Source organism: Petaurus breviceps, unplaced genomic scaffold (assembly GCF_028583685.1).
Source record: "Petaurus breviceps papuanus isolate PSGF00001 unplaced genomic scaffold, PetGlider_PUasm1.0 183, whole genome shotgun sequence".
NCBI classification, from domain to species: Eukaryota; Metazoa; Chordata; class Mammalia; order Diprotodontia; family Petauridae; genus Petaurus; species Petaurus breviceps.
In genome coordinates, this window is record NW_027185791.1 from 13,651,689 (window position 1) to 13,675,068 (window position 23,380).

Sequence of the window (23,380 nt, forward strand, 5' to 3'; positions counted from 1 at the left end):
CAGTGTTCTCTCCCTCCTCCTCTGACAGAATCTCCCCAACCTACTTTCTTGGGAGCCTTCTTCCAGGAGACTCGTGATAATGTGAATGGAAGTACCTTGGAGACTTGAGCATATGTAGGCATTCTGGGGTAGCTGAGGCAAAGACCTATTCTGCAGTCATGCTGCATCTGGATATGAACTCGGTGGGGCCAATGTTATGTAGGAACTGTGCTAAGAACGAGTCCACTCTACCTAGAGACCAAAGTGGGATAGAGGAAAGTATTCCCTGGAAATTTGGGGGGAAATGTATGTACTTTTTTCTTTCTGTATCTTAGAAAAAATATCCCTTTGTAAAAGCTCATTGATGGAAAGCGGTGGATAAACTGTGGGGCCTAGAGTGAGGAAAACCTGAGTTCAAATCTGGCCTCAGACATTTATTAGTTATATGACTCCATGCAAATCACCTAAACTCTGCTGACCTCAGTTTCCTCATCTGTAAAATGAGGATAATAATAGCACCTACCTTCCAGAGTTGTTGTGAGGATAAACTGAGATAATAATTGTAAGGCATTAGCACAGTGTCTATACACAGTAAGCACTATATAAACGTTGGCTATTATTGCTTATTATTGCCATTAAATGGAACCAAGTTGCTATTTAACAACAGGGGGAACACAACCAATGGGGACTTGAGCTGATAGCATTAGAGAAAGTCACCCACCAATCCTTTAGTTTGCCCTAGAATCCTGAGGGAATGACATAGGAAACCTTGCTCTGGGAAACTGAGCCTACTCACGCTTACTGGGCATGCAGGGAGAGCCAGTGTGAAAGCATGGAACATGAGAAGCAGAGTATGGTGGGAGAGGCACGGGTAAGTCAATATGACTGAAACACTGAGCGCATGGAGGGGAGAAATGTGTGAAAAGGCTAGAGACACAAAGAGTCAGATTATAAAGAATTTTAAACGCCATATAGAGAAGTTTGCGTCTGATCCTAAAGGTAATATGGAACCAATGTTATTTATTGAGTAGAGAGATGACCTGGCTCCATCCTATGCTTTAAAAATATCACTTAGGCAGCTGCATGAAGGATAGATTAAGTTAAGGAGAGACTTAAGGCAGGGGAACCAATAAAGAGGCTATTACAGGAGCGGCTAGTGGCGCAGTGAGTAAAGTGTTGGCCCCGGAGTCAGGAGGACCTGAGTTAGGTTCCAGCCCCAGACACTTAACACCCACACACACACAAAAAAAAACTAGCCGTGTAACCTTGGGCAAGTTACTTAAGCCCAACTGCCCTCCAAAATGCAAAAAAAAAAACAAAAACCCAAGAGTCTATTACAATAGTCTAAGTAAGAGGTGATGAGGGTCTAAACCCTGGGAAGGGTTTGCCAGAGATGCTGTGGAGGTTGAAAGAGCAAGGTTTGGCAGTGGATTGGCTATATGGGATGAGAGAGAGAATGAGGATTTGAGGATGAAACAGGGTGGGAATCGGGATGACTGGAAGGATGGTGGTGCCCTCGGGAGTAAGAGGGAACTCATAATGATCTGTCATCTCTCTATAGATATCTATATAATCTACATAACAATATAGTAATAATCTTTATAATCTGTATTCTATCTAATAATCTATACATATATTAAATAGAAATCACACCCTTCGTTATAAGGCTCAATCAAATTAGAAGGCTCAAGAGATTGGGGGGACAGTAAGTTCTCTTCTGAGTAAACTTCAGAGGGTTGCTAGGAATTTAGTTCAGAATGTCCAGTAAGCAATTGAGACAAGAGCTCATTTGTAAAACGGAGGTAATTAAACTTGCTCACAGAGTTGTATAGGGGTAAAAAAAAATCATGTTTTAAACTGTCAAGTGTATATATGACATATATGAAAAGAGCAGGGAGAAAATCTCCAGAATATCAGGCACCACCAACCTTCCAGTCATCCAGATTCCCAACCCCAGTTTCATCCTCAACCCCTCATTCTCTCACTCTCTCTCACCCCCTATATCCAACCAGTTGCCAGGCCTTGCTGTTTCAACCTCCACAGCATCTCTGGCGTGGTCCTCACCTCTCTCATTACTTCTCACCAAGATTATTGTAATAGCCTTCTGATTGGTTTCCCTGCCTTAAATCTCTCGTTACTTTCACCCATCCTCCATGAAGCTGCCAAAGTTGGCATAAATCATATCCCCTGATTTATGGAGAAATACTAATGATCCCACCCAGGCATGTACCCCATTGAGTCCAAAGACACAAAGAAAGATCTCTTATGTACTACAATTTTAATAGCAGCACTGTTATTGGTAGCAAATTGCTAAAAAACAATGTACATTCTTACCAGCTGGGGAATAGTTGAACAAATTGAGGTATTTTTTTTCTGAAATTAACAAACAGCAAATCAAATGTCCATATAATAATGTATATGGAAATGTTCGTATTCATTATAGAACACAAAGAGAAGATTGTATATGTGACTGTAAATCTCCATTATATAGAGCCTTCTTTTTAAGTATATAATTAATTCAACATGTAACTTTCAAAGCCGTCCTGCTTGCCTATGATTCCCTATGGACTTCCTTCTGTTTTTCATTTTGGGGGAAGGGGGAGGAGAGAGGAAGTAATCTTATCCCTACTCCCTCTCACCTCCCCCCTCATTTAGAAAGAGAGAGAGAGAACCTTTGTAACAAATATGCATAGTCAACAAAACAAGTTCTCACATTGGCCATGTTCAAAAATGTAGGCTTCATTCTGCATCTTGAATCCATTGCCTCTCTGTCAGACACATCTCAGGGGGCACACTTTCCAGGTTTCTCTGAAACTTTTTTTCCTTCTGTCATTTTGTACAGCATAATAACATTCCATTACATTCCTACGTATCAATATTACCAGAAGAGGGAACTTAAAACCCAGGTCTTCCTAACTTTAAAGATAGCCTCTTTATTCACTACGCCAGGCTTCCTCTCATGCCCTTTGTTAAAAGACTCAATTAAAATTTTTGAATGCCTTGAAATTTTTCAGCACAGGCTCTAGAAACAAGGGGGGGAAATTAATTGGAATTTTCCGAATTCTCTTTACCAAAGTCTATATTAGTAAAAGTAAACTGGAAGATTGGATAATCAACTTTAGAAGCCTAACCACACTTAAACTTTAATTCTCTGTGTAGTACGCTGTTCAGACTCAAACTAGTTTTCTAGCTCAAGCACATCAAGGATCTGAGCCCTCACTACAAATCCTGGGATTTGTAGCTTTACTTTCCTGGGATAGAATGGGCTAACACTATTCCAACTAAGAGTACAACAAGGGTAGAAATTGGCCCTGGAATTTTTAAAGCCATAATTGGGAGAGCGGGGCATAAAGGGGAGAGAGAGAGAGAGACAGAGGCAAAGGCATGCAGGCATCTCTTCACAGGGCTGTTGAGAAAATCAAAAGAGAGAATATAGGCAAGGTGTTTCACAGACCTTACCATGGTATATAAATGCCAGATATTAACTATATTTAAAATTTTCTGCATATTCAAAATTAAATATTTAAAACCGTATGTATATATAACACTCCCCTAGGCTCACTCTCACAGCTTTTTTCACACTTCTGGTTTAGTGTCCCCAGATTGCAGCTACTCTTCTGTCTTCAGGTTCTAAGGGTAAACTTGTGGGGCTAACACTGCCATTGCGGAGTCCCCATCAGTGTGCTTCTGATTGATAATAAATCAATAGCCTCAACTCTCTTTTAGAAAAGTATTCACTCAAATGGCATGGTAAGAAGAGTTGGTACAAAACATTCCCCCCAAAACCCAGAGCACACTCTCCAACAAAATCATACAACGTCTAAGAGAAGAGGGGGCTTTAACTTAGGTTAAATATACAATGATAGTGAGGCACGTACGTAAAGAACAATTGTAGGTATGAGGAAGCTGTAAGGAACAGATTGGAGACTGGATCTCCCACTAGAGCATAGACCCCATCCATGCCCATACATACTCAAGCCTCATGCTCCTCTGCAGCTGCTGCCTCCGGTGCAGTCATTATCAATGATCTGCCCCTTTTCTGCCTAAGTCCCAGCCCCTCTACTATGTCTGACCAAGCTGTCTGGGCAGAAGACCCCTGAACCCCTCCCAATGAATAGTCTCAATCCTCTGCCCCAGCAAGCTGCAAATCCAGAAGTCAATCAAGGTGCTATTGAAGTGACTAAACTAATATGAGAAACTGAAACAAACTGCATTTTGAAAAACTTGCTGGCAATTTATTGTTCACATTTTCTGACAACCTGAAGCTGACTTAAACACAGAGGGCTTTAACACTGAAGATTCTCAGTATGTTCATATTTCATCTATAAGAAATTATAAAAGGATGTGAGGGGAAAATGTGAAGAAACTTCTTCAAAGGCTGAAAAGAATTTTTCAGTGAATTCTCCTAAACAAGAAGGGCCCAACAAAAATTTGTTTCAGAAGTTTGTCAAAAGCCATTCTTTTCAACCACAAAAAAAATCTTCAAGAGTAGAATCTGTCATATGTTTTTAAAGCCACAAGGATGCTTTTGAACCTGAAGGGGTTTTGGATTGTGGTTTGGTTTGGGTTTATTTGCTTGTTTTCTCTCTATTTCAGTATTTTTCACCAAGGTTCAGTGTGAAAAAACTAATGTGAATTTGAACAAATGCTATAAGTCACTACGGTGATAATCTAGGATCTTAACTTTATGAACAATGTCTCAGCTCTAAGGCAGCAGGACTTGTAATCTATCTGCTTTATATGACAGATGAATGTGCTGGAACATGCTTGGACATGCTGCATACATTGTAAAAGACAAATGGCTGCCATATGATGTGTATGTGTAGATGGAGAACTTGTTTCTTACCAAACAGCAACATTTTTAGACCTTACCTGAATTCTTCACGAAATAATAACTGATGATTTATACAAAGTATATTATGAATTGAACTGACTTGGTTTCTTTTAAATATAATTAGTACATGGATTTGAAAAAATGGTTTTTGCAGGAAAGGCAATTGTGGATTTAAGAAACATCTGAAAATAAAATTTGGCAAGTATGTCTTGCAGGCAGAAATTGTCTTCCCCCTCCTCCTGTTCCTCCCCAAGGGAAATCGATAGCATCTCTATATTTGGGCTTTTTGTTTGCTGAACAACTGTGCAATTATAATGTGCCTTCATCTTCGGTTTAGTTGGGCCCCGGACTGCATTATCGGGGGAGGGAGGCACTTATTTATTCAATTAATTTGTGGTAAAGATTTCTGTGATAGTGAACCAATCTTTGTATTTATAAGGTTATGTGAATTTTCAAAGCTATGTTAATCCATTGGCTTTATGTATAGTATTTATTTCTTCAGTGTTTAAAGAGGGTTATTTATAATACTTCTGAAAGTACATTGGCTAGACTTATTAAGTTTTGTTAAACTTGCTATGGCATTGTCAACTGGACTGAAACTGATCTCTAACATGTGGGTGGCCAGAGTCAAAGAAATCAGGCTAGAGATGGGAGAATCAGGAATCAAACAGAAGTTTAAATAATTTCAGAGTGAAAACACTTGCAAGCAGAAGTCCACCTTTCTGAGGAAACAGAGACAGACAGGTGCAGAAGTAGGGCTTATATGCATGAAAACCGCAAAGGGGCTGGACCACAACACAATCATTCTTGGGCCTTGAGGAAACAGTTCCCACAGCAGGCCTGTGGGAACAGTCTCTAAGTTGTCTCAAGTCTTAAGAGTCATTGAGCCCTGTGATCATTCAGTGGGATACGGGTCTAGAGTTAGCATGACTGGAACACCAGTGCAGTATCTGGTTTGGTTCATTTGGCAGTTAACAAGAAATGGGTTGTAAGTATGTCAGGAGATATAATGGATGGCTTTAGGCTGCAGCACGTCAGCTGCTTCTGACTGTCAGATCCCTGGGAAATAGGGCGAGCTGAACAAATCTAAATAGTTATTGATTAATATGAAAATCATAAAGTAATGCACTTTGCCAGAGTGTGAGAACACCCAGAGAGCAAAGAATTGTTATGCCAAGCCTTCTTGCTGGGCCTTACCTCTGGAAAACGAGGTGTCTCCAAATATCTTGACAGCATAAATAAATTAAAGTTCTCATGTAATAAAATAAAAAATAACAATTGTATTAAAGAGATACCTCCCCAATTTCTGTTATAGGAAGTCCTTTTTCCCTCTTGTGAAGTTCCTGTTAGTTGTAGCTCTCTGCCATGCAGACCTCTTAGCCAGGCTCACAGAACCAATACCTTTCCAGAATTCATAGCGGTCACTACTCTCCACTACAATGGGTCATGCCACCATCCTTAGGTGGCTGTCTTTCCATATCCATTGCAGTTATTTTCTCTGTGGTCAGTCACTACCACTCAGGTAGAAACCATTTAACTCTGACTACCTGTGGGACCTCTAATGGGATCCCTGGGTCTTCCAAACTCATGAGGCAATCGAGACACTTCCCCACCTCAGAATATTCATTTATCTAAGATCAGGAAAAAAAAAAACAAACACAAAGAAATAGTCATCTATGTGCTCACAGCTGCCATGCCTAGGTGGGAGACAAGGCACACACCCTTCTGTCACCTAGTTCTTGATGAAATAGCCTTCCATTTCAAAGCTTTGAGACAGAGAAAGACAGACAGGAGGACAAAGCCAGAGATAGAAAGACCAATCCATCTGTGATAATATACATACATGTATGTGTGTTTTTATAATATACCTTACCAGTTATACTTAACTTTTGATAAATTGATTATTTTTAACTTGCACAGACATTCTGTTCAATCCATTAAACTAAAAAACTGATGAGAGCCTATTGTTCCAAAATTATTGGTTTTAATGGTACCAAAATATAAATTCCAAGAATAAATTTCCTAAAGTAAGGTAATTGAACTTCTCATAAAATAAGTTTACTTCCAACCTGAAAAGCATATATTTTATATTACATATGAATAATACATTTTGTATTCAAAGACAAAAAATATTGAAATATGAGTTGATTTATTGTGTATTTACAGATAATGATGGTGTCTTCATTTTGTCTTTTCCCAATTCCTATAGCTTGATTTAATGGACTACATAAAATAAAATTGAAGGAAACCTTGTCCGTTGGCTAGTTTAGCCTCTTGCCCCCTGCAAAAGTCTCACTTCAATATCTAGCCTTCTGTTCCCTCCTACCACCAATTATTGGATCATTTTTAACCTGGCCCATGCTTTATCTCACCACTGGACTGCAAACCCCTCAAGGACTGAGAATGCTTTGTTTTTTGTCTTTGTATCTCTAGTATCTATTAAAATGCCTTGCACATAGTAGGCATTTAATGCTTTTTTAACCGAATTAAATGGTACATAAACAGGCATGTTATCATTTACAGTTTAGTGTTTGGTCCTGAAATTAGAGACAATAGAATCCATTGAAAGACTGGAAACAAAGAAACTGGAGACAACCCAAAAGTCTGGATGACTTTATGTTAACTTGACAGTAGTCTAAAAAGCATAGGAAGACTATATTTATTGATAGAACAGGGTGGTGAGATTTGCAAAGTTGAAAAAAAAAAAAGACATGCTATTCCAAAAAATTTAAGATTCTAGGAAAAGTTCTGAACTTCAAGATAATCCTATCTTAATGGGATGTTAGAAGTTGCCAAAATGGCTCATGAAAAGGATTTGGTTTTAAGTAAATGTTCCTTTCACACTGTACAAAAACGATAGAACTTGTTCTTAAGGCCATTACCATCTAAAAGAGACAAGTATATAAAGAAATACTCCCCAAAACAGCAAGGCACTGTTTTCCCTTGCATTGAATATTCAGTGATGTTAAATGGAAGATGAAGGAGATTTGTTGGTTATTGTCTTTCGTCCTTGAAGAGAACCGAAATGACATCACTACACAAGAGTCAAGTTACAGTGTGTCCAACTGTGACTGATTAGACCAACATGAGCAGAATATTCTACCACAGGTGGGGCACAAGCAGTCCATGTGAACCTCTGGCGTGGATTCTCTAAATTTGCACATCTTGTGTTTCTTTTGAGCTGTTTCAATTCTGCTTTGCTCATAGAGCACAGCACCTTCTCTGATGTGGGTACACTATGCTGAGGGGTCCTATGCCAGTGGCTCCTGTGTCACACAATCAATTCCAGAGTTCTTAAGAGAGACCTTAAGAGTGTCTTTGTATTGCTTCTTCTGGCTACTATATGAACGCTTGCCTGGTGTGAGTTCTCCATAAAATAGTCTTTTTGAGACTGATACTATAAACAAATGAGGAAAGAAAGGAAGTTTACCTGTCAGATCTATGGAGAAGGAAAGAATTTATGTCCAAACAAGAGAGAGAGAACATTATGAAATGCAAAATGGATGATTTTTATTACATTAAATTGAAAAGGTTTTGCACGAACAAAGCCAATGCAACCAACATGAGAAAGGAAGCAGAAAACTGGGAAAGAATTTTCACAGCCAAAGTCTCTGATAAAGGCTTCATTTCTAAACTATAGAGAGAACTGAGTCAAATTTACAAGAATGCAAGTCATTCCCCAATTGATAAATGGTCAAAAGATACCAATAGGCAGTTTTCAGAGGAGGAAATTAAAGATATCTATAGCTATGTGAAAAAAATGTTCTAAATCACTGCTGATTAGAGAAATATAAATCAAAATGACTCTGAGGTACCACATCACACCTATCAGACTGACAACATGACAAAACAGAAAAATGATAAATGTTGGAAAAGATGTGGGAAAATTGGGACACCAATGCATTGTTGGTGGAGTTGTGAACTGATCCAACCATTCTGGAGAGCAATTTGGAACTATGCCAAAAGGGCTATAAAATTGTGGATACCCTTTGACCCAGCAATACCACTTCTAGGACTCTATCCCAAATAGATCACACAAATAGGAAAAGAACCCACATGTAAAACATATTTATAGCAGCTCTTTTTGTGGTGGCAAAGAATTGGAAATCAAGGGGATGTCCATTAGTTGGGGAATGGCTAAACAAGTTGTGGTATATGAATGTAATGAAATACTATTGTGCTATAAAAAATGAGGAGTAAATGGACTTCATAACCTTGAGAATATTATATAAATTGATGCGGAGTGAGAGGAGCAGAACCAGGAGAACATAGTACACAATTACAGACACATCATATCTGTGATGACTAACTTTGATAGACTGGACTCTTCTCAGCAATTATAAGACAACTCCAAAGGACTCATGGAAAAGGCTATCCAGAGAAAGAATTACAGAGTCTGAATGCAGATTGAAGCAAACTACTAGCTCTCTCTCTTTTTCATTTTGTTTTGTTTTATTTTGTTTCTTCTTCCTCATTGTTCATTCCATTGGTTATAATTCTTCTTTGCAAATTGACTAATGTTTAATGTGAAAGAATATGTAGAACCTATATTGGATTGCATGCCACCATGGCGAGGGGGGGGAGGAGTAGGAGGGAGAAAATTTGGAACTCCAAAACTTGTGGAACTGAATGTTGTAAACTAAAAGTAAATAAATTTTAAAAAATAAAATAGAATTTGCATTTTCCAAAAAAAAGGAAATGATGAGCAGGCAGACTTCAGAAAAACCTGGAAAAGCTTATATGAACTGATGCTGAGTGAGGGAAGCAGAACCAGGAGAACATTGTACACAGTTTCAGTCACATTGTGCAATGACTGACTGATAGACTTGGTCTTCTCAGAAATGCAAGCTTTTAAGACAACTCCAAAAGGCTCGTGAGCAGATCGAAGAATACTATTTGTTCTCTCTTTTGTTTTGTTTCTTCTTTCTTGTGGTTCATTGCATTGGTTATAATTCTTCTTTACAACATGACTAATGTGAAAATGTGTTTAATATGAACGTATATGAAGAGCCTGTACCAGATGGCATGCCATCTTGAGGAAGGGGGAAGGGATGGAGGGAGAGAATATAAAACTCAAAAGCTTGTGGAACTGAATCTTGTAAACTATAAGTAAATAATTTTTTTAAAAAAAGAAAGAAATGATGAGCAGGCAAACTTTAGAAAAACCTAAAAGACTTACATGAACTGATGCTGAGTGAAATGAGCAGAACTAGAACATTGTGCACAGTAATAGCCACATTGCATGATATTGATTTTGATAGACTTAGCTGTTCTCAGCAATGCAAGGACCTAAGACAACCCCGAAAGACTCACAATGGACTCACATCCAGAGAAAGAACCACAGAGTCTGAATGCAGATGGATGCATACTATTTGCTCTCCTTTTCTTTTGTTGTCTTGTTTTGTTTCTTCTTTCTCATGGTTCCTCCCATTAGTTCTAATTCTTCTTTATATCATGACAAATGTGAAAATATGCTTAATAAGAAAGTATAAGTAGAGCCTATATCAGATTGCATGCTGTCTTGGGGTGGGGAGGGGAGAGGAAAGGGAGAGGGAGAAAATTTAAAACTCAAAATCTTATGTAAGTGAATGTCAAAAACTAAAAATAAATAAATGAATTATATTTTAAAAAAGAAAAGGAAAAAAAGTCAGGACTCAAAAAAAATTAGTCTTTTTGGCAAGCTTAAGTTTTGCATTCAAACAACTCCACTGATGACTGGGAAAGTATGAGAGCATTGTCCATTATACAGAATCTGGGCAAGCATACCTTCATGAAACTGATGTACAATGCTGATGAACTTCTTCAGGCGACCAGATTTTGACATTATGTTCCATAATCCCTCATGACTGACAGTGTCAAAGGCACTGACAGTGTCAGATCTATAAACATTGTGTGCAGACCTCTGTTCTGCTCCTGGCATTTCTCCTGAAGGTGTCTGGCAGCAAACACCATATCAACTGTTCCTCATCTCCTTCTGAAGCCACACTGGTTCTCAGGTAGATGATCATTTTCCAGGTGAAGGATCAGTCTATTAAGGAGGACTCTGGCAAGAATCTTGCTGGTAATGACTAAGAGAGAGACCCCTCCCCTTGTGATCGTCATAGGACAATCCATTTCCTTTACCTTTACAGAGAAACTCCTGGGGGATAACTTCCTCTTGCCATATAACCTGAAAAATTTCAGTCAGCTTTCATATGAGCAATGGACCCCCTACCTTGTAAATGTCCACTGGAATAGAATCAGTACCAGGTGCTTTACCACACAAAATGAGCCCAACTGCCTTCAAAAATCTCTTCTTCAGTTGGAACTTCAGCTAGGGAGAGATTGACTTCAACCTGAGGTAATCTGTGAATGACCTTGGCATGGATTGATGATGGTCTATTGAGAACAGCATGGAAGTGTTCAGCCCATCTTTCTAGGATCATATACTTATCACTCATCAAAGTGACTCCATCAGCACTGAGTAGTTGAAATGCACCATAAGCCTTTGGTCCATAAATAGCCTTCAGGGCATCATAAAAAGTGTTTTGGATTGTTATTATCAGCATAAAACTGAATTTCATCAAGAATCCTGTATCTTGCTAAGCTTTGCTTGTACTTTACTTTTGATGCCTTCTTGGAGATGGATGAACTATCCTGCTGGTAAGCCCTGTGGAGTTCTCGTTCTTCATTTAGCAGTTTCTGAATTTCCCCATCATTTTCATAAAACCAATCTTGATGTTTTTGAATGTTCTGACCCAGATGAGTGAATGTAGTTCTATACACCAGATCTCCAAAAGCTGCCAACTCCTTTTCTGCTCCACTGTTGCCAGCTGAGTATTGGCTCAACTTTTCCTCCAAGTTAGCAACAAACAGTTCCTGCTCAGAGAAGAGCTCTCCTCTGCTGACATTAATTCTTCTGGTAGTCATTTTGCCTCGGGGATGCCCCTTTTGTTGAATGTGAATATTTAGCTTAGAGAGGATCAGTCCAGCACTCTGCACCACACACTGCCTTCTTCTCTCACGTCCTGTCTGTCTATTCTCCTTACAATCACATAGTCTAATAAATGCCAATGTTTGCTTTGAGGGTGCATCCATTAGGTTTTATTGCTTTTAGGTAAATGGAATACGGGGTTAATGATGAGAAGGTCGTGAGATGCAAAAGCCTTCAGTAGTAAATGACCGCTGCTCTTGCTGTTTCCAACTCCATTCCTCCCTAGGCCTCCCCCCCAAGTCTGGAAGTCCGAGCCCACTCTGGCATTAAAGTCATCCAGAATTACAAGCTTGTCCTCTTTTGGCACAAGGACGATGAGGGTCTCCAGGTCTTCATAAAAATTTTCTTTGGCCTCATCAGGGTTCGTGATGATGGGAACTGGCATATAAAAACTAGAGGCAAGTCACTTAGCCTCTGTTTGCCTCAGTTTTTCCACTGCAAAATGGGAATAATAATAACTCCTATCTCCCACAATTTTTGTTGTGAAGATCATATGAGATAGTAAAGCACTTAGCACAGTACCTGGCTCATAGTATATAAATATACTATCTATGACTATATAAATGCTATTTAATATCACCATTATTACTAAACGTGGGATGAAGGAAAGGAAAATTCTCTCCTTCCACATTCACAGGGTCCCTTCCCATAGGTAACTCCTATGTTGCAATCTCAATCACTCTCAAACTGCTGAAATTTATCCAAGATTTATCTATTTATCTATGATTCATCTATTTAAAACCGCCAAGGCTATGGTTAATTTGTTTGCTTGGGCAATTCCAGGTGTTTGATTTTAGTAATGGGATTATGAGGGCAGCCTGGGGGCATAGTGGTTAGAGCACTGGATCTGCAGTCAGGAAGACTTCCTGAGTTATAATTTCCAGCCTAAGACACTTACTAGCCATGTATGTGACTGGGAGAAATGTGCTCACTCTAGAAAGAACAATACTCATTTTTGAAGCCAGGAAAGCTCTTATTTTATTTTACATTCTTGTGAGTGGGTAACTCCCTAAAGGAACACACTTGCTCAGACAAATGCAAGGCGATTTATGCCCTGTTCCTGATTCAAATTCCACCCCCACCTTGTTCCCCACTGGCTGGATGCAACTTCGTGAACCTCTGATTCCATGTTTTTCTCCTAAATGTGTTCCCCTCCCTTGTCATTCAATCAAATGTGTATTTAAATTAGCTTTCTCCACCTGGGGGCATGTGGATTAATATTGAACAGCTCATTAAGCATGTTTACAAGTTTCTGACTTGTTACTTGATCAGAAGCCTAGTTATCCTAGGCTGTCTTATCCTATACAGCTCTGGTTGGAACCAGTTACTTCTAATTTACATCCTGTTATTTTTCCTGCAAAGTTGGGAGTGTAGAGCTAATCCCGTGGAAACAGAACCCCTTCTTTTGCTTCTCACATGACACTAAGCAATCACTTAACCTTGTTTGCCTCAGTTTCCTCATTTGTAAAATGAGCTAGAGGGGCGGCTGGTTGTCAAAGTGAACAGAGCACCAGCCCTGGAGTCAGGAGGACCTGAGTTCAAATCTGGTCTCAGACACTTAACACTTACTAGCCGTGTGACCTTAGGCAAGTCACTTGACCCCAATTGCCCTGCCCTCCCCCCTACAAAAAGCAAAAAAAAGAAAAGTAAAATGAGCTAGAGAAGGAAATGGCAAACCATTTCAGTATCTTTGCTAAAAAAATTCCAAATGGGGTCAGTGAGACACAACTGAAAATGACTCAGCAACCACAAATGGGTGTCTCTGGTTCAACAGCAATTATTTATAGTGATTGGTGACTTCTTCTGTTTACTCATCTTGCCAACCTCAGTTCCTAGGCTGTGATTTTGTGCCAATCAGGCTGTGCTCTCCACTATACTAGAGTAGGTTAGTTTCAATCCTGATTGGTCTCAGCCTGGGTCATCAGCGTCTCTGTGCTGAACTCCATTTCTCACAGTGCATCTGGGCTAAGAGTAGCGGTAGATTTTATGCCCCCAGATCTTTAGGGTTTAGAGCCCTACATCTTCAGCTTCCTCTATGGTGTCAAATACCAGAGCACTTCAGACTTCTGGAGTCCCTGGGGTTGTTCAGCACTGGTTGCTGCTGGCTACCAACTGCTTTGAAGGCCCAAGTGCTTTGGGCTTCTTATCACCTTTGAGCATCTCCATAGAGCCCTTTACTCTCCCTGGCTCTAGAAACAGACCTTTACAGAAAAGGGTTTGCTGGAGTCAGCTCAAACTAGCTTGCAAAAACCATTTGTTAAATTTTCAGTATGAGCTTTTATACCTTGAAAATGTGCAAATGCTATTTGCTAATTAGCTCAGTTTATTGTTTTGTTGGGTTTTTTAGATCTAAATTATTGGTCTATTTATTGTGTTGTTGATATTCTTGACTTAGGAAAGTAATGAAGAAATGCCATAATGCAGATTAAATATGTCATATATACATTTTTTCCTAGAGATCAGGTTGTTAAATATTTATTAGTGCACCACTCCTTACAGTCTTCAGATGTCCCTGGCTCAGGCTCACGGATGTCTAACTTATTAGTCTGCCCTGGCACATCCTTTTCTAATGAGTGTTATTTGCTATGAGCTTTTTACTACCTCTGTTCGAAGTTTGGGGCTAGATGGAAGTACTTAGCATAATTTCTCATTAGACTTTTTATTATTACTCAGTCTGATGTTATTTTTTTTTTGGAGGGGGAAGGCTGGGCAATAGGTGTTAGGTGACTCGGTATTGGCCTATTGCAGTTTTATTCATTTTTACCTAAGTTCTTATTCATCTTTTGTTTACATCACCATAGATTTCTCCAGTATCCTTCTCCCTCCTCCTCCCAAAGAGCGGTCCCACATGATAAAGTAAAGTGTATCATTGTTCAGATTTCGATTGTTTTCTGTTGTGGTCAGAAATTCTGAAAAAAATTAAAAAATTTAAAAAATAAATTCTGAGGCTCTTTCCCTCCCAGACTTACATCTTTGTGATGGTAAATTGAGCCATCCTTTGTCTCAAAGTCCTTAGTCAATGTATAGGTGTGGCCTCAGAAAAACTGAGACCCGAGAAAGATCTTACTTGATTTTCAAAATCCTTTTTGAGCTCTTCCATGGTCTGTAACAAGGCTTTTGATGTAGGAGCTTTGACTTTGTTGTCTTCTTCTGGTTGCATGTTCTAATCTTCTTTGTCACCAAAGTAAGATTCTGAGGTTGTTGGGTTTTTTTATGCTGTTTGAGTATCTTCCCAGCCAAATACTTGACTTTCTAACTCTTTGTCAGGGTAGGACTCTGCTTCTAGTAGGGGTGGGGGTGGGGGTGGGTGTACTGTCCCAGGCTTCTGGGGTTTTGTATCAGCCACCTGAACCCCCACCATCTGTGGGCCCAGAGCTCCAGAAGCAGCTGCTGCTGCTGTCACCATCACCACTGCCGTCCCAAGGCTGGGGCCAGACCAAGCTCCTCTTTCACCCAGTCCACAGAATTCCCCCACTGACCTTCCACACTGTCCTCAGGTGTTTGTGGGTGAGAAGTCTGAAAAACACCACAGCTACCAGGGATTCAATCCCCTGAGGCCTTTTCCAGCCCATCTGCATCAGCAAGGCCCACACCAGACTGTGCTCCCAGTCTAGGGCAATATACCCTTTCCAGGCTGCCTTGTTCTGGAGATGTGTCTCGCTCTGTCTTTTTGTGGGTTCTATAGCTCTAGAATTTGTTTAGAGTCATTTTTTACAGGCATTTGGAGGGGTTGGGGGGGGGCAGAACTCAAGCAAGTCCCTGCTTTTACTCCTCCATCTTGGTTCTACCTCCTGGGAAAGATCTTAACTTAGAAAGACCAAGGTCACCCACTGCATCCTAGGTCATTGCCGGTCATCTTGACCTTTGCCTTGCCACTGGACTTTGATCACTCTGGAGGAGAAAGTGAGACTGATGATTTCGATTAGCTCTGCCCCACTCATATCCAATTCACATACAAGTCACCCTTGTGACATCATTGGTTCTCTTCAAGGATGAAGGATGGGTAACAAAAATCCTTTGCTACCTTAAAAAGTCCTATTATAAATATTTTGGTGCATCTGGGGACTTTATTCTTAACAATGGTCTCCTTAGGCCTTAAGTCTACTAAAGCGAACAGATATTTTATTATATTTTATTTGTACAATTTGTATCATTCTAAATTGCTTTCTGAAATGATTATGCTGATACACTACTCTAACAAGGCACTAGCGTGTCTGTTTTCAGATCCCCCACCCAACAATGACTATTGCCATCTTTTCTCATCTTTGTCAATCTGCAGATTGCTTTGATTTGCATTTCTCTTGTTATTGGGAATTTTGGAGCATTCTTTCATGTGATTGTCATAGTTTTTAAACTGGAATTTTCTCCCTCCTCAGCGCCTCTTGACTTCCCAGTTTCCTTCAAAGTCTCAGCTAAAATTCCACCCTCTGCAAAAAAAGTGGCCCTTTTCCTGGCCTTCTGAGCTCCCCTCCAAGTCAGGCTGTATATATTTATTTTACAGAGCTGTTTGCATGTTGCCTTCCTCATCCAAATGTGAACTTGAGAGGAGGGGCTATTTTTGCTTTACTTTGCATCCCCAGATCTTAGCAGAATGCCTGGCACACTTAGTAAAATGCTTAAAACATGCATGCTGGCTTGATTTGGTTGTGCCTGGGAGAAGGAAGAGAGTTATTAAACAATGCTACCCTTGAGATTAGTTATATGAATACTACTTTATGCATAAGGATTTGAGATGGATTGAATCTCATCACTAATACAGCCTACACCACCAAAAAAGTAATTTGTTCTATTCTCCATCTTGAAGGTATGCAAATATGCTTTCTGTAATGAATCGGAAGCAAAATTTCAGATAACTGCCAAATTATTGATCAATATTTCCCAATTTCTTGCCTAGTCAGCTGTTTGCTATGAAAGTCACATGTAGTGGGGAGAGTAAACAATTACCACTGAAGGTGGGCTAGCAGAACCGTCTTCTTTAATCACTTTGGAAAGATCACTATGTAACTGTCTACTCAGACTTTATTCTAAACTGGGTAATTATCATACATAAATCATTTAGTCCCTTTGTATCTTGGATGTCAATCTATAAAATAAGTATGCATATATTCCTTTCTGTCTATGGAAAAAAATTCAAGATTCATAAAGACATAGGTGAGCCAGATATGCGTCATTCTTATTGATGTGTCTTACTGCATTGTGAAATGACAGATAAGCAGTTTCCTGATTAGCTTAGAAATTATTCTCCCAGCGCATTGGATTAGGGTTATCGGAGGATATCTTTATGTATGTATGTTTTTAGGTATCTTACTTTTGAGGAAATAATGCCAGGAAAATAACTTGCTACCAGAAAAAGTAACTCCAAAGTTACTTCCATAAGTAACTTGGATGTGTAAACAGTGAAAAGATAACTGTCCTAGGAATTAAAAAAATATCTGGCACATGAATCTGTCATTTTCAATCATTCATCATAAACCTAAAAGGGACATAAAAGCATGTAGTCTAATTCCCTCACTTTACAAATGAGAGAACTGAATTGCTGTGTGACCCTATATAAACCTCTCTTTGCCTTAGTTTCCCCATCTGTTAAACGAGGGCATTGTTGTTATTGTTATTGTTACTGTTCTGTCGTGTCTGACTCTACATGATTCCATGGAGTTTGTCTTGGCAAAGATACTGGTATGGTTTGCCATTTCCTTTACCAATGAGTCCTCATTTTCAGATGAGGAACTAAGGTAAATAGGGGTTAAATGATCTGCCCAGGGTCACACAGCTAGTAAATGTCTGAGGTCAAATTTGAACTTAGATCTTCCTGACTCCAGGCCCCTTATTCCATTCACTGTAACACCTATGTGCCCCAAGGGCATTGTACTAGCTCTGATATTTGATGATCAAGATACATTTTAATATGCCCAAAGAGGGAGAATTTAATTCCTAGAACGTCAACCACAAAACAATCAAAAAGTGAATGTGGCAAAATTACGAAGAATCTCCTTTGCAGACAGAGGTGGGGGACTCATAGATATGGAGAATCATATATATTTTCAGATTTTTTTTTTGATTAACCAGTTTTGCTGATTTTTCTCTTCCCCTTTTACTTTTTTACTTTAAAAAAAAATGTTTGTTATATGGGAAGACTCCCTGAGGGGAAAAAATGTGGAAAGACTTAGGGGAAAATTTAGGCTATATTAAAACAAAAGATATCAATAAAATTTATTTTTTAAAAAAAGAATGTAGCTCCTTTTAGTGCAACAAAAGAAATAAATCTTTTTTACCTACTTGTTAAAGTCCAAAATTACCTAATGCCCCCCTTTAACAAACTAGTTAACTTTATCTTCATACTTGTGTTTCTACTGTCAACTGAAAATTTGTATGTTCTCAAACTAAGGGTGCTATGCAAGGTCTCTTTACACACATGTTAATTTGTATGCTTAAACTGTTGTCTCCTAGTCATTATTCTCTGTTGGGAAGAGAAAATATACTTATATTTCACAGTGATGTATAAATTGTAGAAAGCTAACAAAAGGACCCATTCTCAGATAAATTTTCAAAAAACTTAAATCAGGAAAGCAGAGATAAATTACTAGGCTAATCAATAATTAATAAAATTATTAAATAATTAAACTAACAAATTATTCTACTTCACAATAAAAACAGCAAAGAACCTCGCTAATGAATTACTAGCATTTAATTTTTTGGTCTACATCTGCCTTTCACATCCTAGATTTGGGGAGAATTAATTTCAAAGAGTCCGCAGAAAAATAGGATAGGTTAGAGGCAGTAAGCTTAAACTGCTACAGCGGACATTAGCCCAGGAAGAAGACAAGCTCTCAGGTATGGTATTACGAAGATGCAAGTAGAATTCCAATGAAAAGGAAAAGAGGGAGTCATCTAAAGAGATTAATGAGGCTGTGCAGAGAATCAAACTCATTTTTAAAAAGAAATGTGTTTGAAATGATGAACTGGCCAATCAATCATAACAAAAAATTTGGCCAATCATAACAGAAAACTGGTCAATGAAGGACCAGGCCTGGAAGAGAAGTAAATGTCCTGTTTTTAAAAAAAAGAAAATAAAACCGGTCCTGTTATTATTGGCTGACAAACTTGAGTTTAATTTCCCAGTTTAGTCGTGTATCAGTCATGTCTGACTCTTCATGACCCCATTTGGGGTTTTCTTGGCAAAGATCCTGGAGTGGTTTGCCATTTCCTTCTCCAGCTCATTTTATAGAAGAAGAAACTGAAGCAAACAGGGCTAAGTGACTTTCCCAGGGTCACACAGCTAGTAAGGACCTGAGGTCAGATCTGAACCGAGGAAGAAGAATCTTGTTGACTCCGGGTCCAGCACTATACCCTAGCTGCCCTTTGTTCCATTTCCAGCAGGAGTCTAAAACACGTTATTAAAGGGAGGTTTTGTGAGCATTTATAAAGGAAACTGAGGGTCACCAAAAGTCAGCATCACTTCATCAAGAACAGTTAGCCTCATTTCCTTTCTGGACAAGATAACTAGACGAATACATCAAAGGAATCCTGTTGACAAAATCGCTGTTGTTCAGGAGTGACTGACTCTTCCTAATACGTTTGGGGTTTTCTCGGTAAAGATCCTGCAGTTGGGACAGTTAGGAGGCTCAGTGAATAGAGCACTGGCCCTGGAGGCAGGAGGACCTGAGTTTGAATTCAGCCTCAGACACTTGACACACTTACTAGCTGTGTGACTTTGGGCAAGTCACTTACCCCAACTGCCCTCTAAAAAGCAAAAAAAAAAAAAAAAAAGATACTGGAGTGGTTTGTCACATTCTTCTCCAGTTCATTTTACAGATGAGGAACTGAGGTGAACAGGGCTAAGTGACTTGGCCAGGGTCACATAGCAAGTAAGCAGTTGAGGTTGAATTTGAATTCACAAAGAATCTTGCTGCCTGCAAACCCACTGCTCTATCCATTATTCAACCCAACTGTCTATTGACATAAAACCCTCGATTTTAATGAAGTATTTGAAAAATCTTTCATGCTATCTTTATGTGTAAGATAAAGGGATATGTGCTATATGCAGTTATAAAGGACTCAAAACAGCCAGACCCAGTCATTAATGTATTAATGTCAACTCTGAGACCTACAGCAGAATGTCCCAGAAATCTATACCTTGTCATGTTCTATTCAATATTTTTATCACTGACTTGAATAAAGGCATAGAGAGCATACTTGTCAAAATTGCACATGACACAAAGTTAGGGGAGAGAGCTAAGGCTTTAAATGAGTGAGGATCCAAAAAGATGTAGAAGGATGAGCTGAATTTGATACAATTAAATGTATTAAAAATAAACATAGAGGCAGCCAGGTGGCTCAGCGAGTAAGAGCACCAACCCCAGAGTAGGGATGACCTGGGATCGAATCTGGGCTCAGATAACTTAGCATCCACCCAGAAACACCTGGCCATGTAACCTTGGGCAAGTTACTTAACCCCAATTGCTTAAAAAATAAAAATACACAGAGATTCTTAAAAAAAAAAAAAAAACAACAGTCATTATAAGAAAAGTAAAGGTATTCAAGTGGACTTGAAGCTTCCTTAATATGAGTTAACAATATCATGAGGCAACCAGACAATCTAAAGCTATTCTGGGTTCCATTAAGGCATAGTGTCCAGAATGAGCAAGGTATTGATCAATGTGTACTCTCCCCTAACTATATCTGAAGTGCTGTGTTAAATTCCAAGTGCCATATTTTAGGAACATTGATATGAGAGGAGGTATCCAGGAAAAGACAAAATTTATGAGTATATACCTACCTTATTATTTCTTCCCTAACCCAGTGATTCTGAAACTCCAACTATCCCTGACAAACATGTTCCTCATCCCCTCACCACTCCCTCATCCCCATCACCCTCAGTCTAACCCCACCCCCTCAATATTCCACTCAACATCTACCCTCCCATTTCACTGTGCTCTCTGGAATGCTTCTCACTCCTTCCATCTTCTTGTACTCAATGAGACCTGGCTCCCTAATGACGCGGCTTCCCTGGACAACCTTACCAGCGCTGGTACACTTTTATTCATGTCCCATGACTTACTAGTCAAGGTGGGGGAGTTGTAATACTCTTTGCTTTCCACCACCACTTCTAAACTCTCCCTCCACCAGGATCATTGAATAACTTCTCCTAATCTGAGGTTCAATCAATCCATATTTACCACACAATCAAGATTCTAGTAGCTATTTTCTGTTGGCTTCCAAGATAGTCTTCTTCCTTCCTCAATAAGCTCAGTGCCTGGCTCATGGTCTTTCTCTCCAATTCCTGCTCTCATGCTATGGGACTTCAATGTGTACAATGATCATTTTCTTCCCTCCTCATCTCACACCTCTCAGATGCCGTCTTCCATTATCTCTTCCTTCACTCTTGTCTCACAGGAAGAGGTGGTTCTCAAACACCAAGATTACCAGTTCCTCAATTTACTCATCTCCCGAGACCTATTCCTCTAACTCATCTAAGTAACACACAAAGATGGATAGCCACACTCTTGATCTTACTATCATCTATAAGTATTTCGCTTCCATATTCATGTACCCTGAAATTCTCGTCTGATCATATTTTATCATTCCATCTTTTCCTTTGCCTTATGACCCCTAACTATGTTCTTTGTCCTCACCATGATATCCAACCCCTTCGCTCCTCAGTTCTTTCTCAGACCATCACCCATGCACTGACCACCTCCCCAATACGGCCCATTGGTAAATTCTTCACTATTGTCTTCTCGAGTCCCTTGTCCTATTATCTTGACATCAGTCTTCCCCTGACAAGCCCCAGCAGTGGTTTACTTACCCCATCCACTGCCTTCACTCCTATTCATGTGCTACTGAGCAAAGCTGAAAAACCTCATGAAACTGCTAACTACATATTTGTGGGACATGACCTCCAATGGGCCCTCACTATAGCAAGGCAATCCTTCTGCACTTCACTGATTGAGTCACTATCTGACTCACTATCCTAAGCGGCTTTTCTAACCTTTCCATTCCTCCTCAAACTTCTCATGGTTCCACCTCCTCCAACCCTCTCATCTATGAACTTTGCCACATATTTTGCTGAAGAAAAAAAATGAGGCATTTCACTGAGAGGTCCCTTTTTTCCCTCCTCCTAATCCTATATCATTCAGGTGCCTTCCTCTACTATCTCCTTCTTCACTCCTATCTCCCTTGAAGAGATAGCCCTTCTTCTTTCCGAAGCCAACCTATCTACATGCACAGATGATCTCATTCCATTCTATCTTCTCCCCAAAATTGCCCTGGCTATCATTCCTACTGTCTCACTAATCTTCAGTTGTTTCCTGTCTACTGGCTACTTCCCCACTGCCTACAAGCACTGGCAGTTGTCCATCCCTACTAACTATCTTCCTGTATCTCTTCTCCCTCCCTTTTTTTTGATAAATAGCATTGTATTTTCTTCCAATTACACATAAAGACTGTTTTCAACATTCATTTTTTATAAGATTTTGAGTTTCAAATTTTCTTACCTCCCTCTCTCTCTCATTTCCCCTCCCCAATATGGCAGACAATCAAATATAGGTTATACATGTTCAGTAATGTAAAATATATTTCCACATTAGCCATGTTGTGAAAGAAGAAACAGGACTTTTTCACTGCCCACTCCTATCTTATGCTGTATTTTATCTGATGATGTTCCTCCTCCCAGAAATTTTCTTTTTAGAAGTATCAGCCATCGTCCATTGCTATGATTAATGAGCTCAGTAACTGTACTTTCATCTCAAGTCTTGACCTAGGGAAGGAAGACCTTCAGGGCTCTGTCAGAAATAGCATACTCCAATAGCAGGGCCCTCCTTCTTCTTTCTGACACTGGAACTGTGACTAGGAGTCCTGCCCCAAACCACACACCCCTCAGGATTTTTCTCTGGCAACATAAGTGGCAGATGAGGGGGACTGCCACCTTTCCCTATACTGGACCCGGGTATTCATAAGTCTACACAGCAAGACAGTGCCCCAAGTCTTTGTTCTAGGTCCTCTTCTCTCTCCCTTTATACTATTTCAATCTCATCAGTTTCCATATATTCAATGATCATCTTTAAGATGATGATTCTCAGGAAATTTATCCAGCCCTAATCTGTCTCCTGACTTCCAGTCTCCCATTTCCAGCTGCCTACTGGCCATCTCACACTAGATGTCCTGTAGACATCTTAAACTCACCTAAAACTGAACTCATTATTCTTCTCCCTAAACTCTTCCTCTTCCTAAATTTCATATTAGTGTTAAAGGAGCCACCGTCCTCCCACTCATCCAGGCTGACAACGTAGGTGTTGTTCTCAATTCCTCAGCTCTCTACCCCCCCCATTCCCGTATCTGATCTGTTGCCAAGTCCTATCACTCCTGCCTCCCTAACATCTCGCATACATGCCCCCTTTCTCCTCTGTCACCACCTTGGCACAAGCTTATCACCTCATGCCCGCTTCGAGCTTCTTTTTTGATCTCTCTCCACTCTGATCCAACTTGCACTCATCTTATCAAACTGCTGTTCCTACAATGCAGATCTGACTATAACAGTACGTATTCAGTCAACTCCACGGCTCTCTGTTGTCTCCAGGATCAAATCAAGCATTTTC

The 23,380-nt window shown here is 39.6% G+C and overlaps 1 long non-coding RNA gene across 1 annotated transcript in view; it reads left to right on the forward strand.

Annotated features, from left to right (window-relative positions):
• Positions 1 to 735: 735 nt before the first annotated feature.
• Positions 736 to 23,380, forward strand: part of LOC138161077 (uncharacterized) — a 29,659-nt gene continuing 7,014 nt past the window's right edge. Inside the window, exon 1 of the long non-coding RNA XR_011168261.1 lies at positions 736 to 850. This is a non-coding gene — a long non-coding RNA (uncharacterized lncRNA). The remainder of the gene's footprint in view (positions 851 to 23,380) is intronic.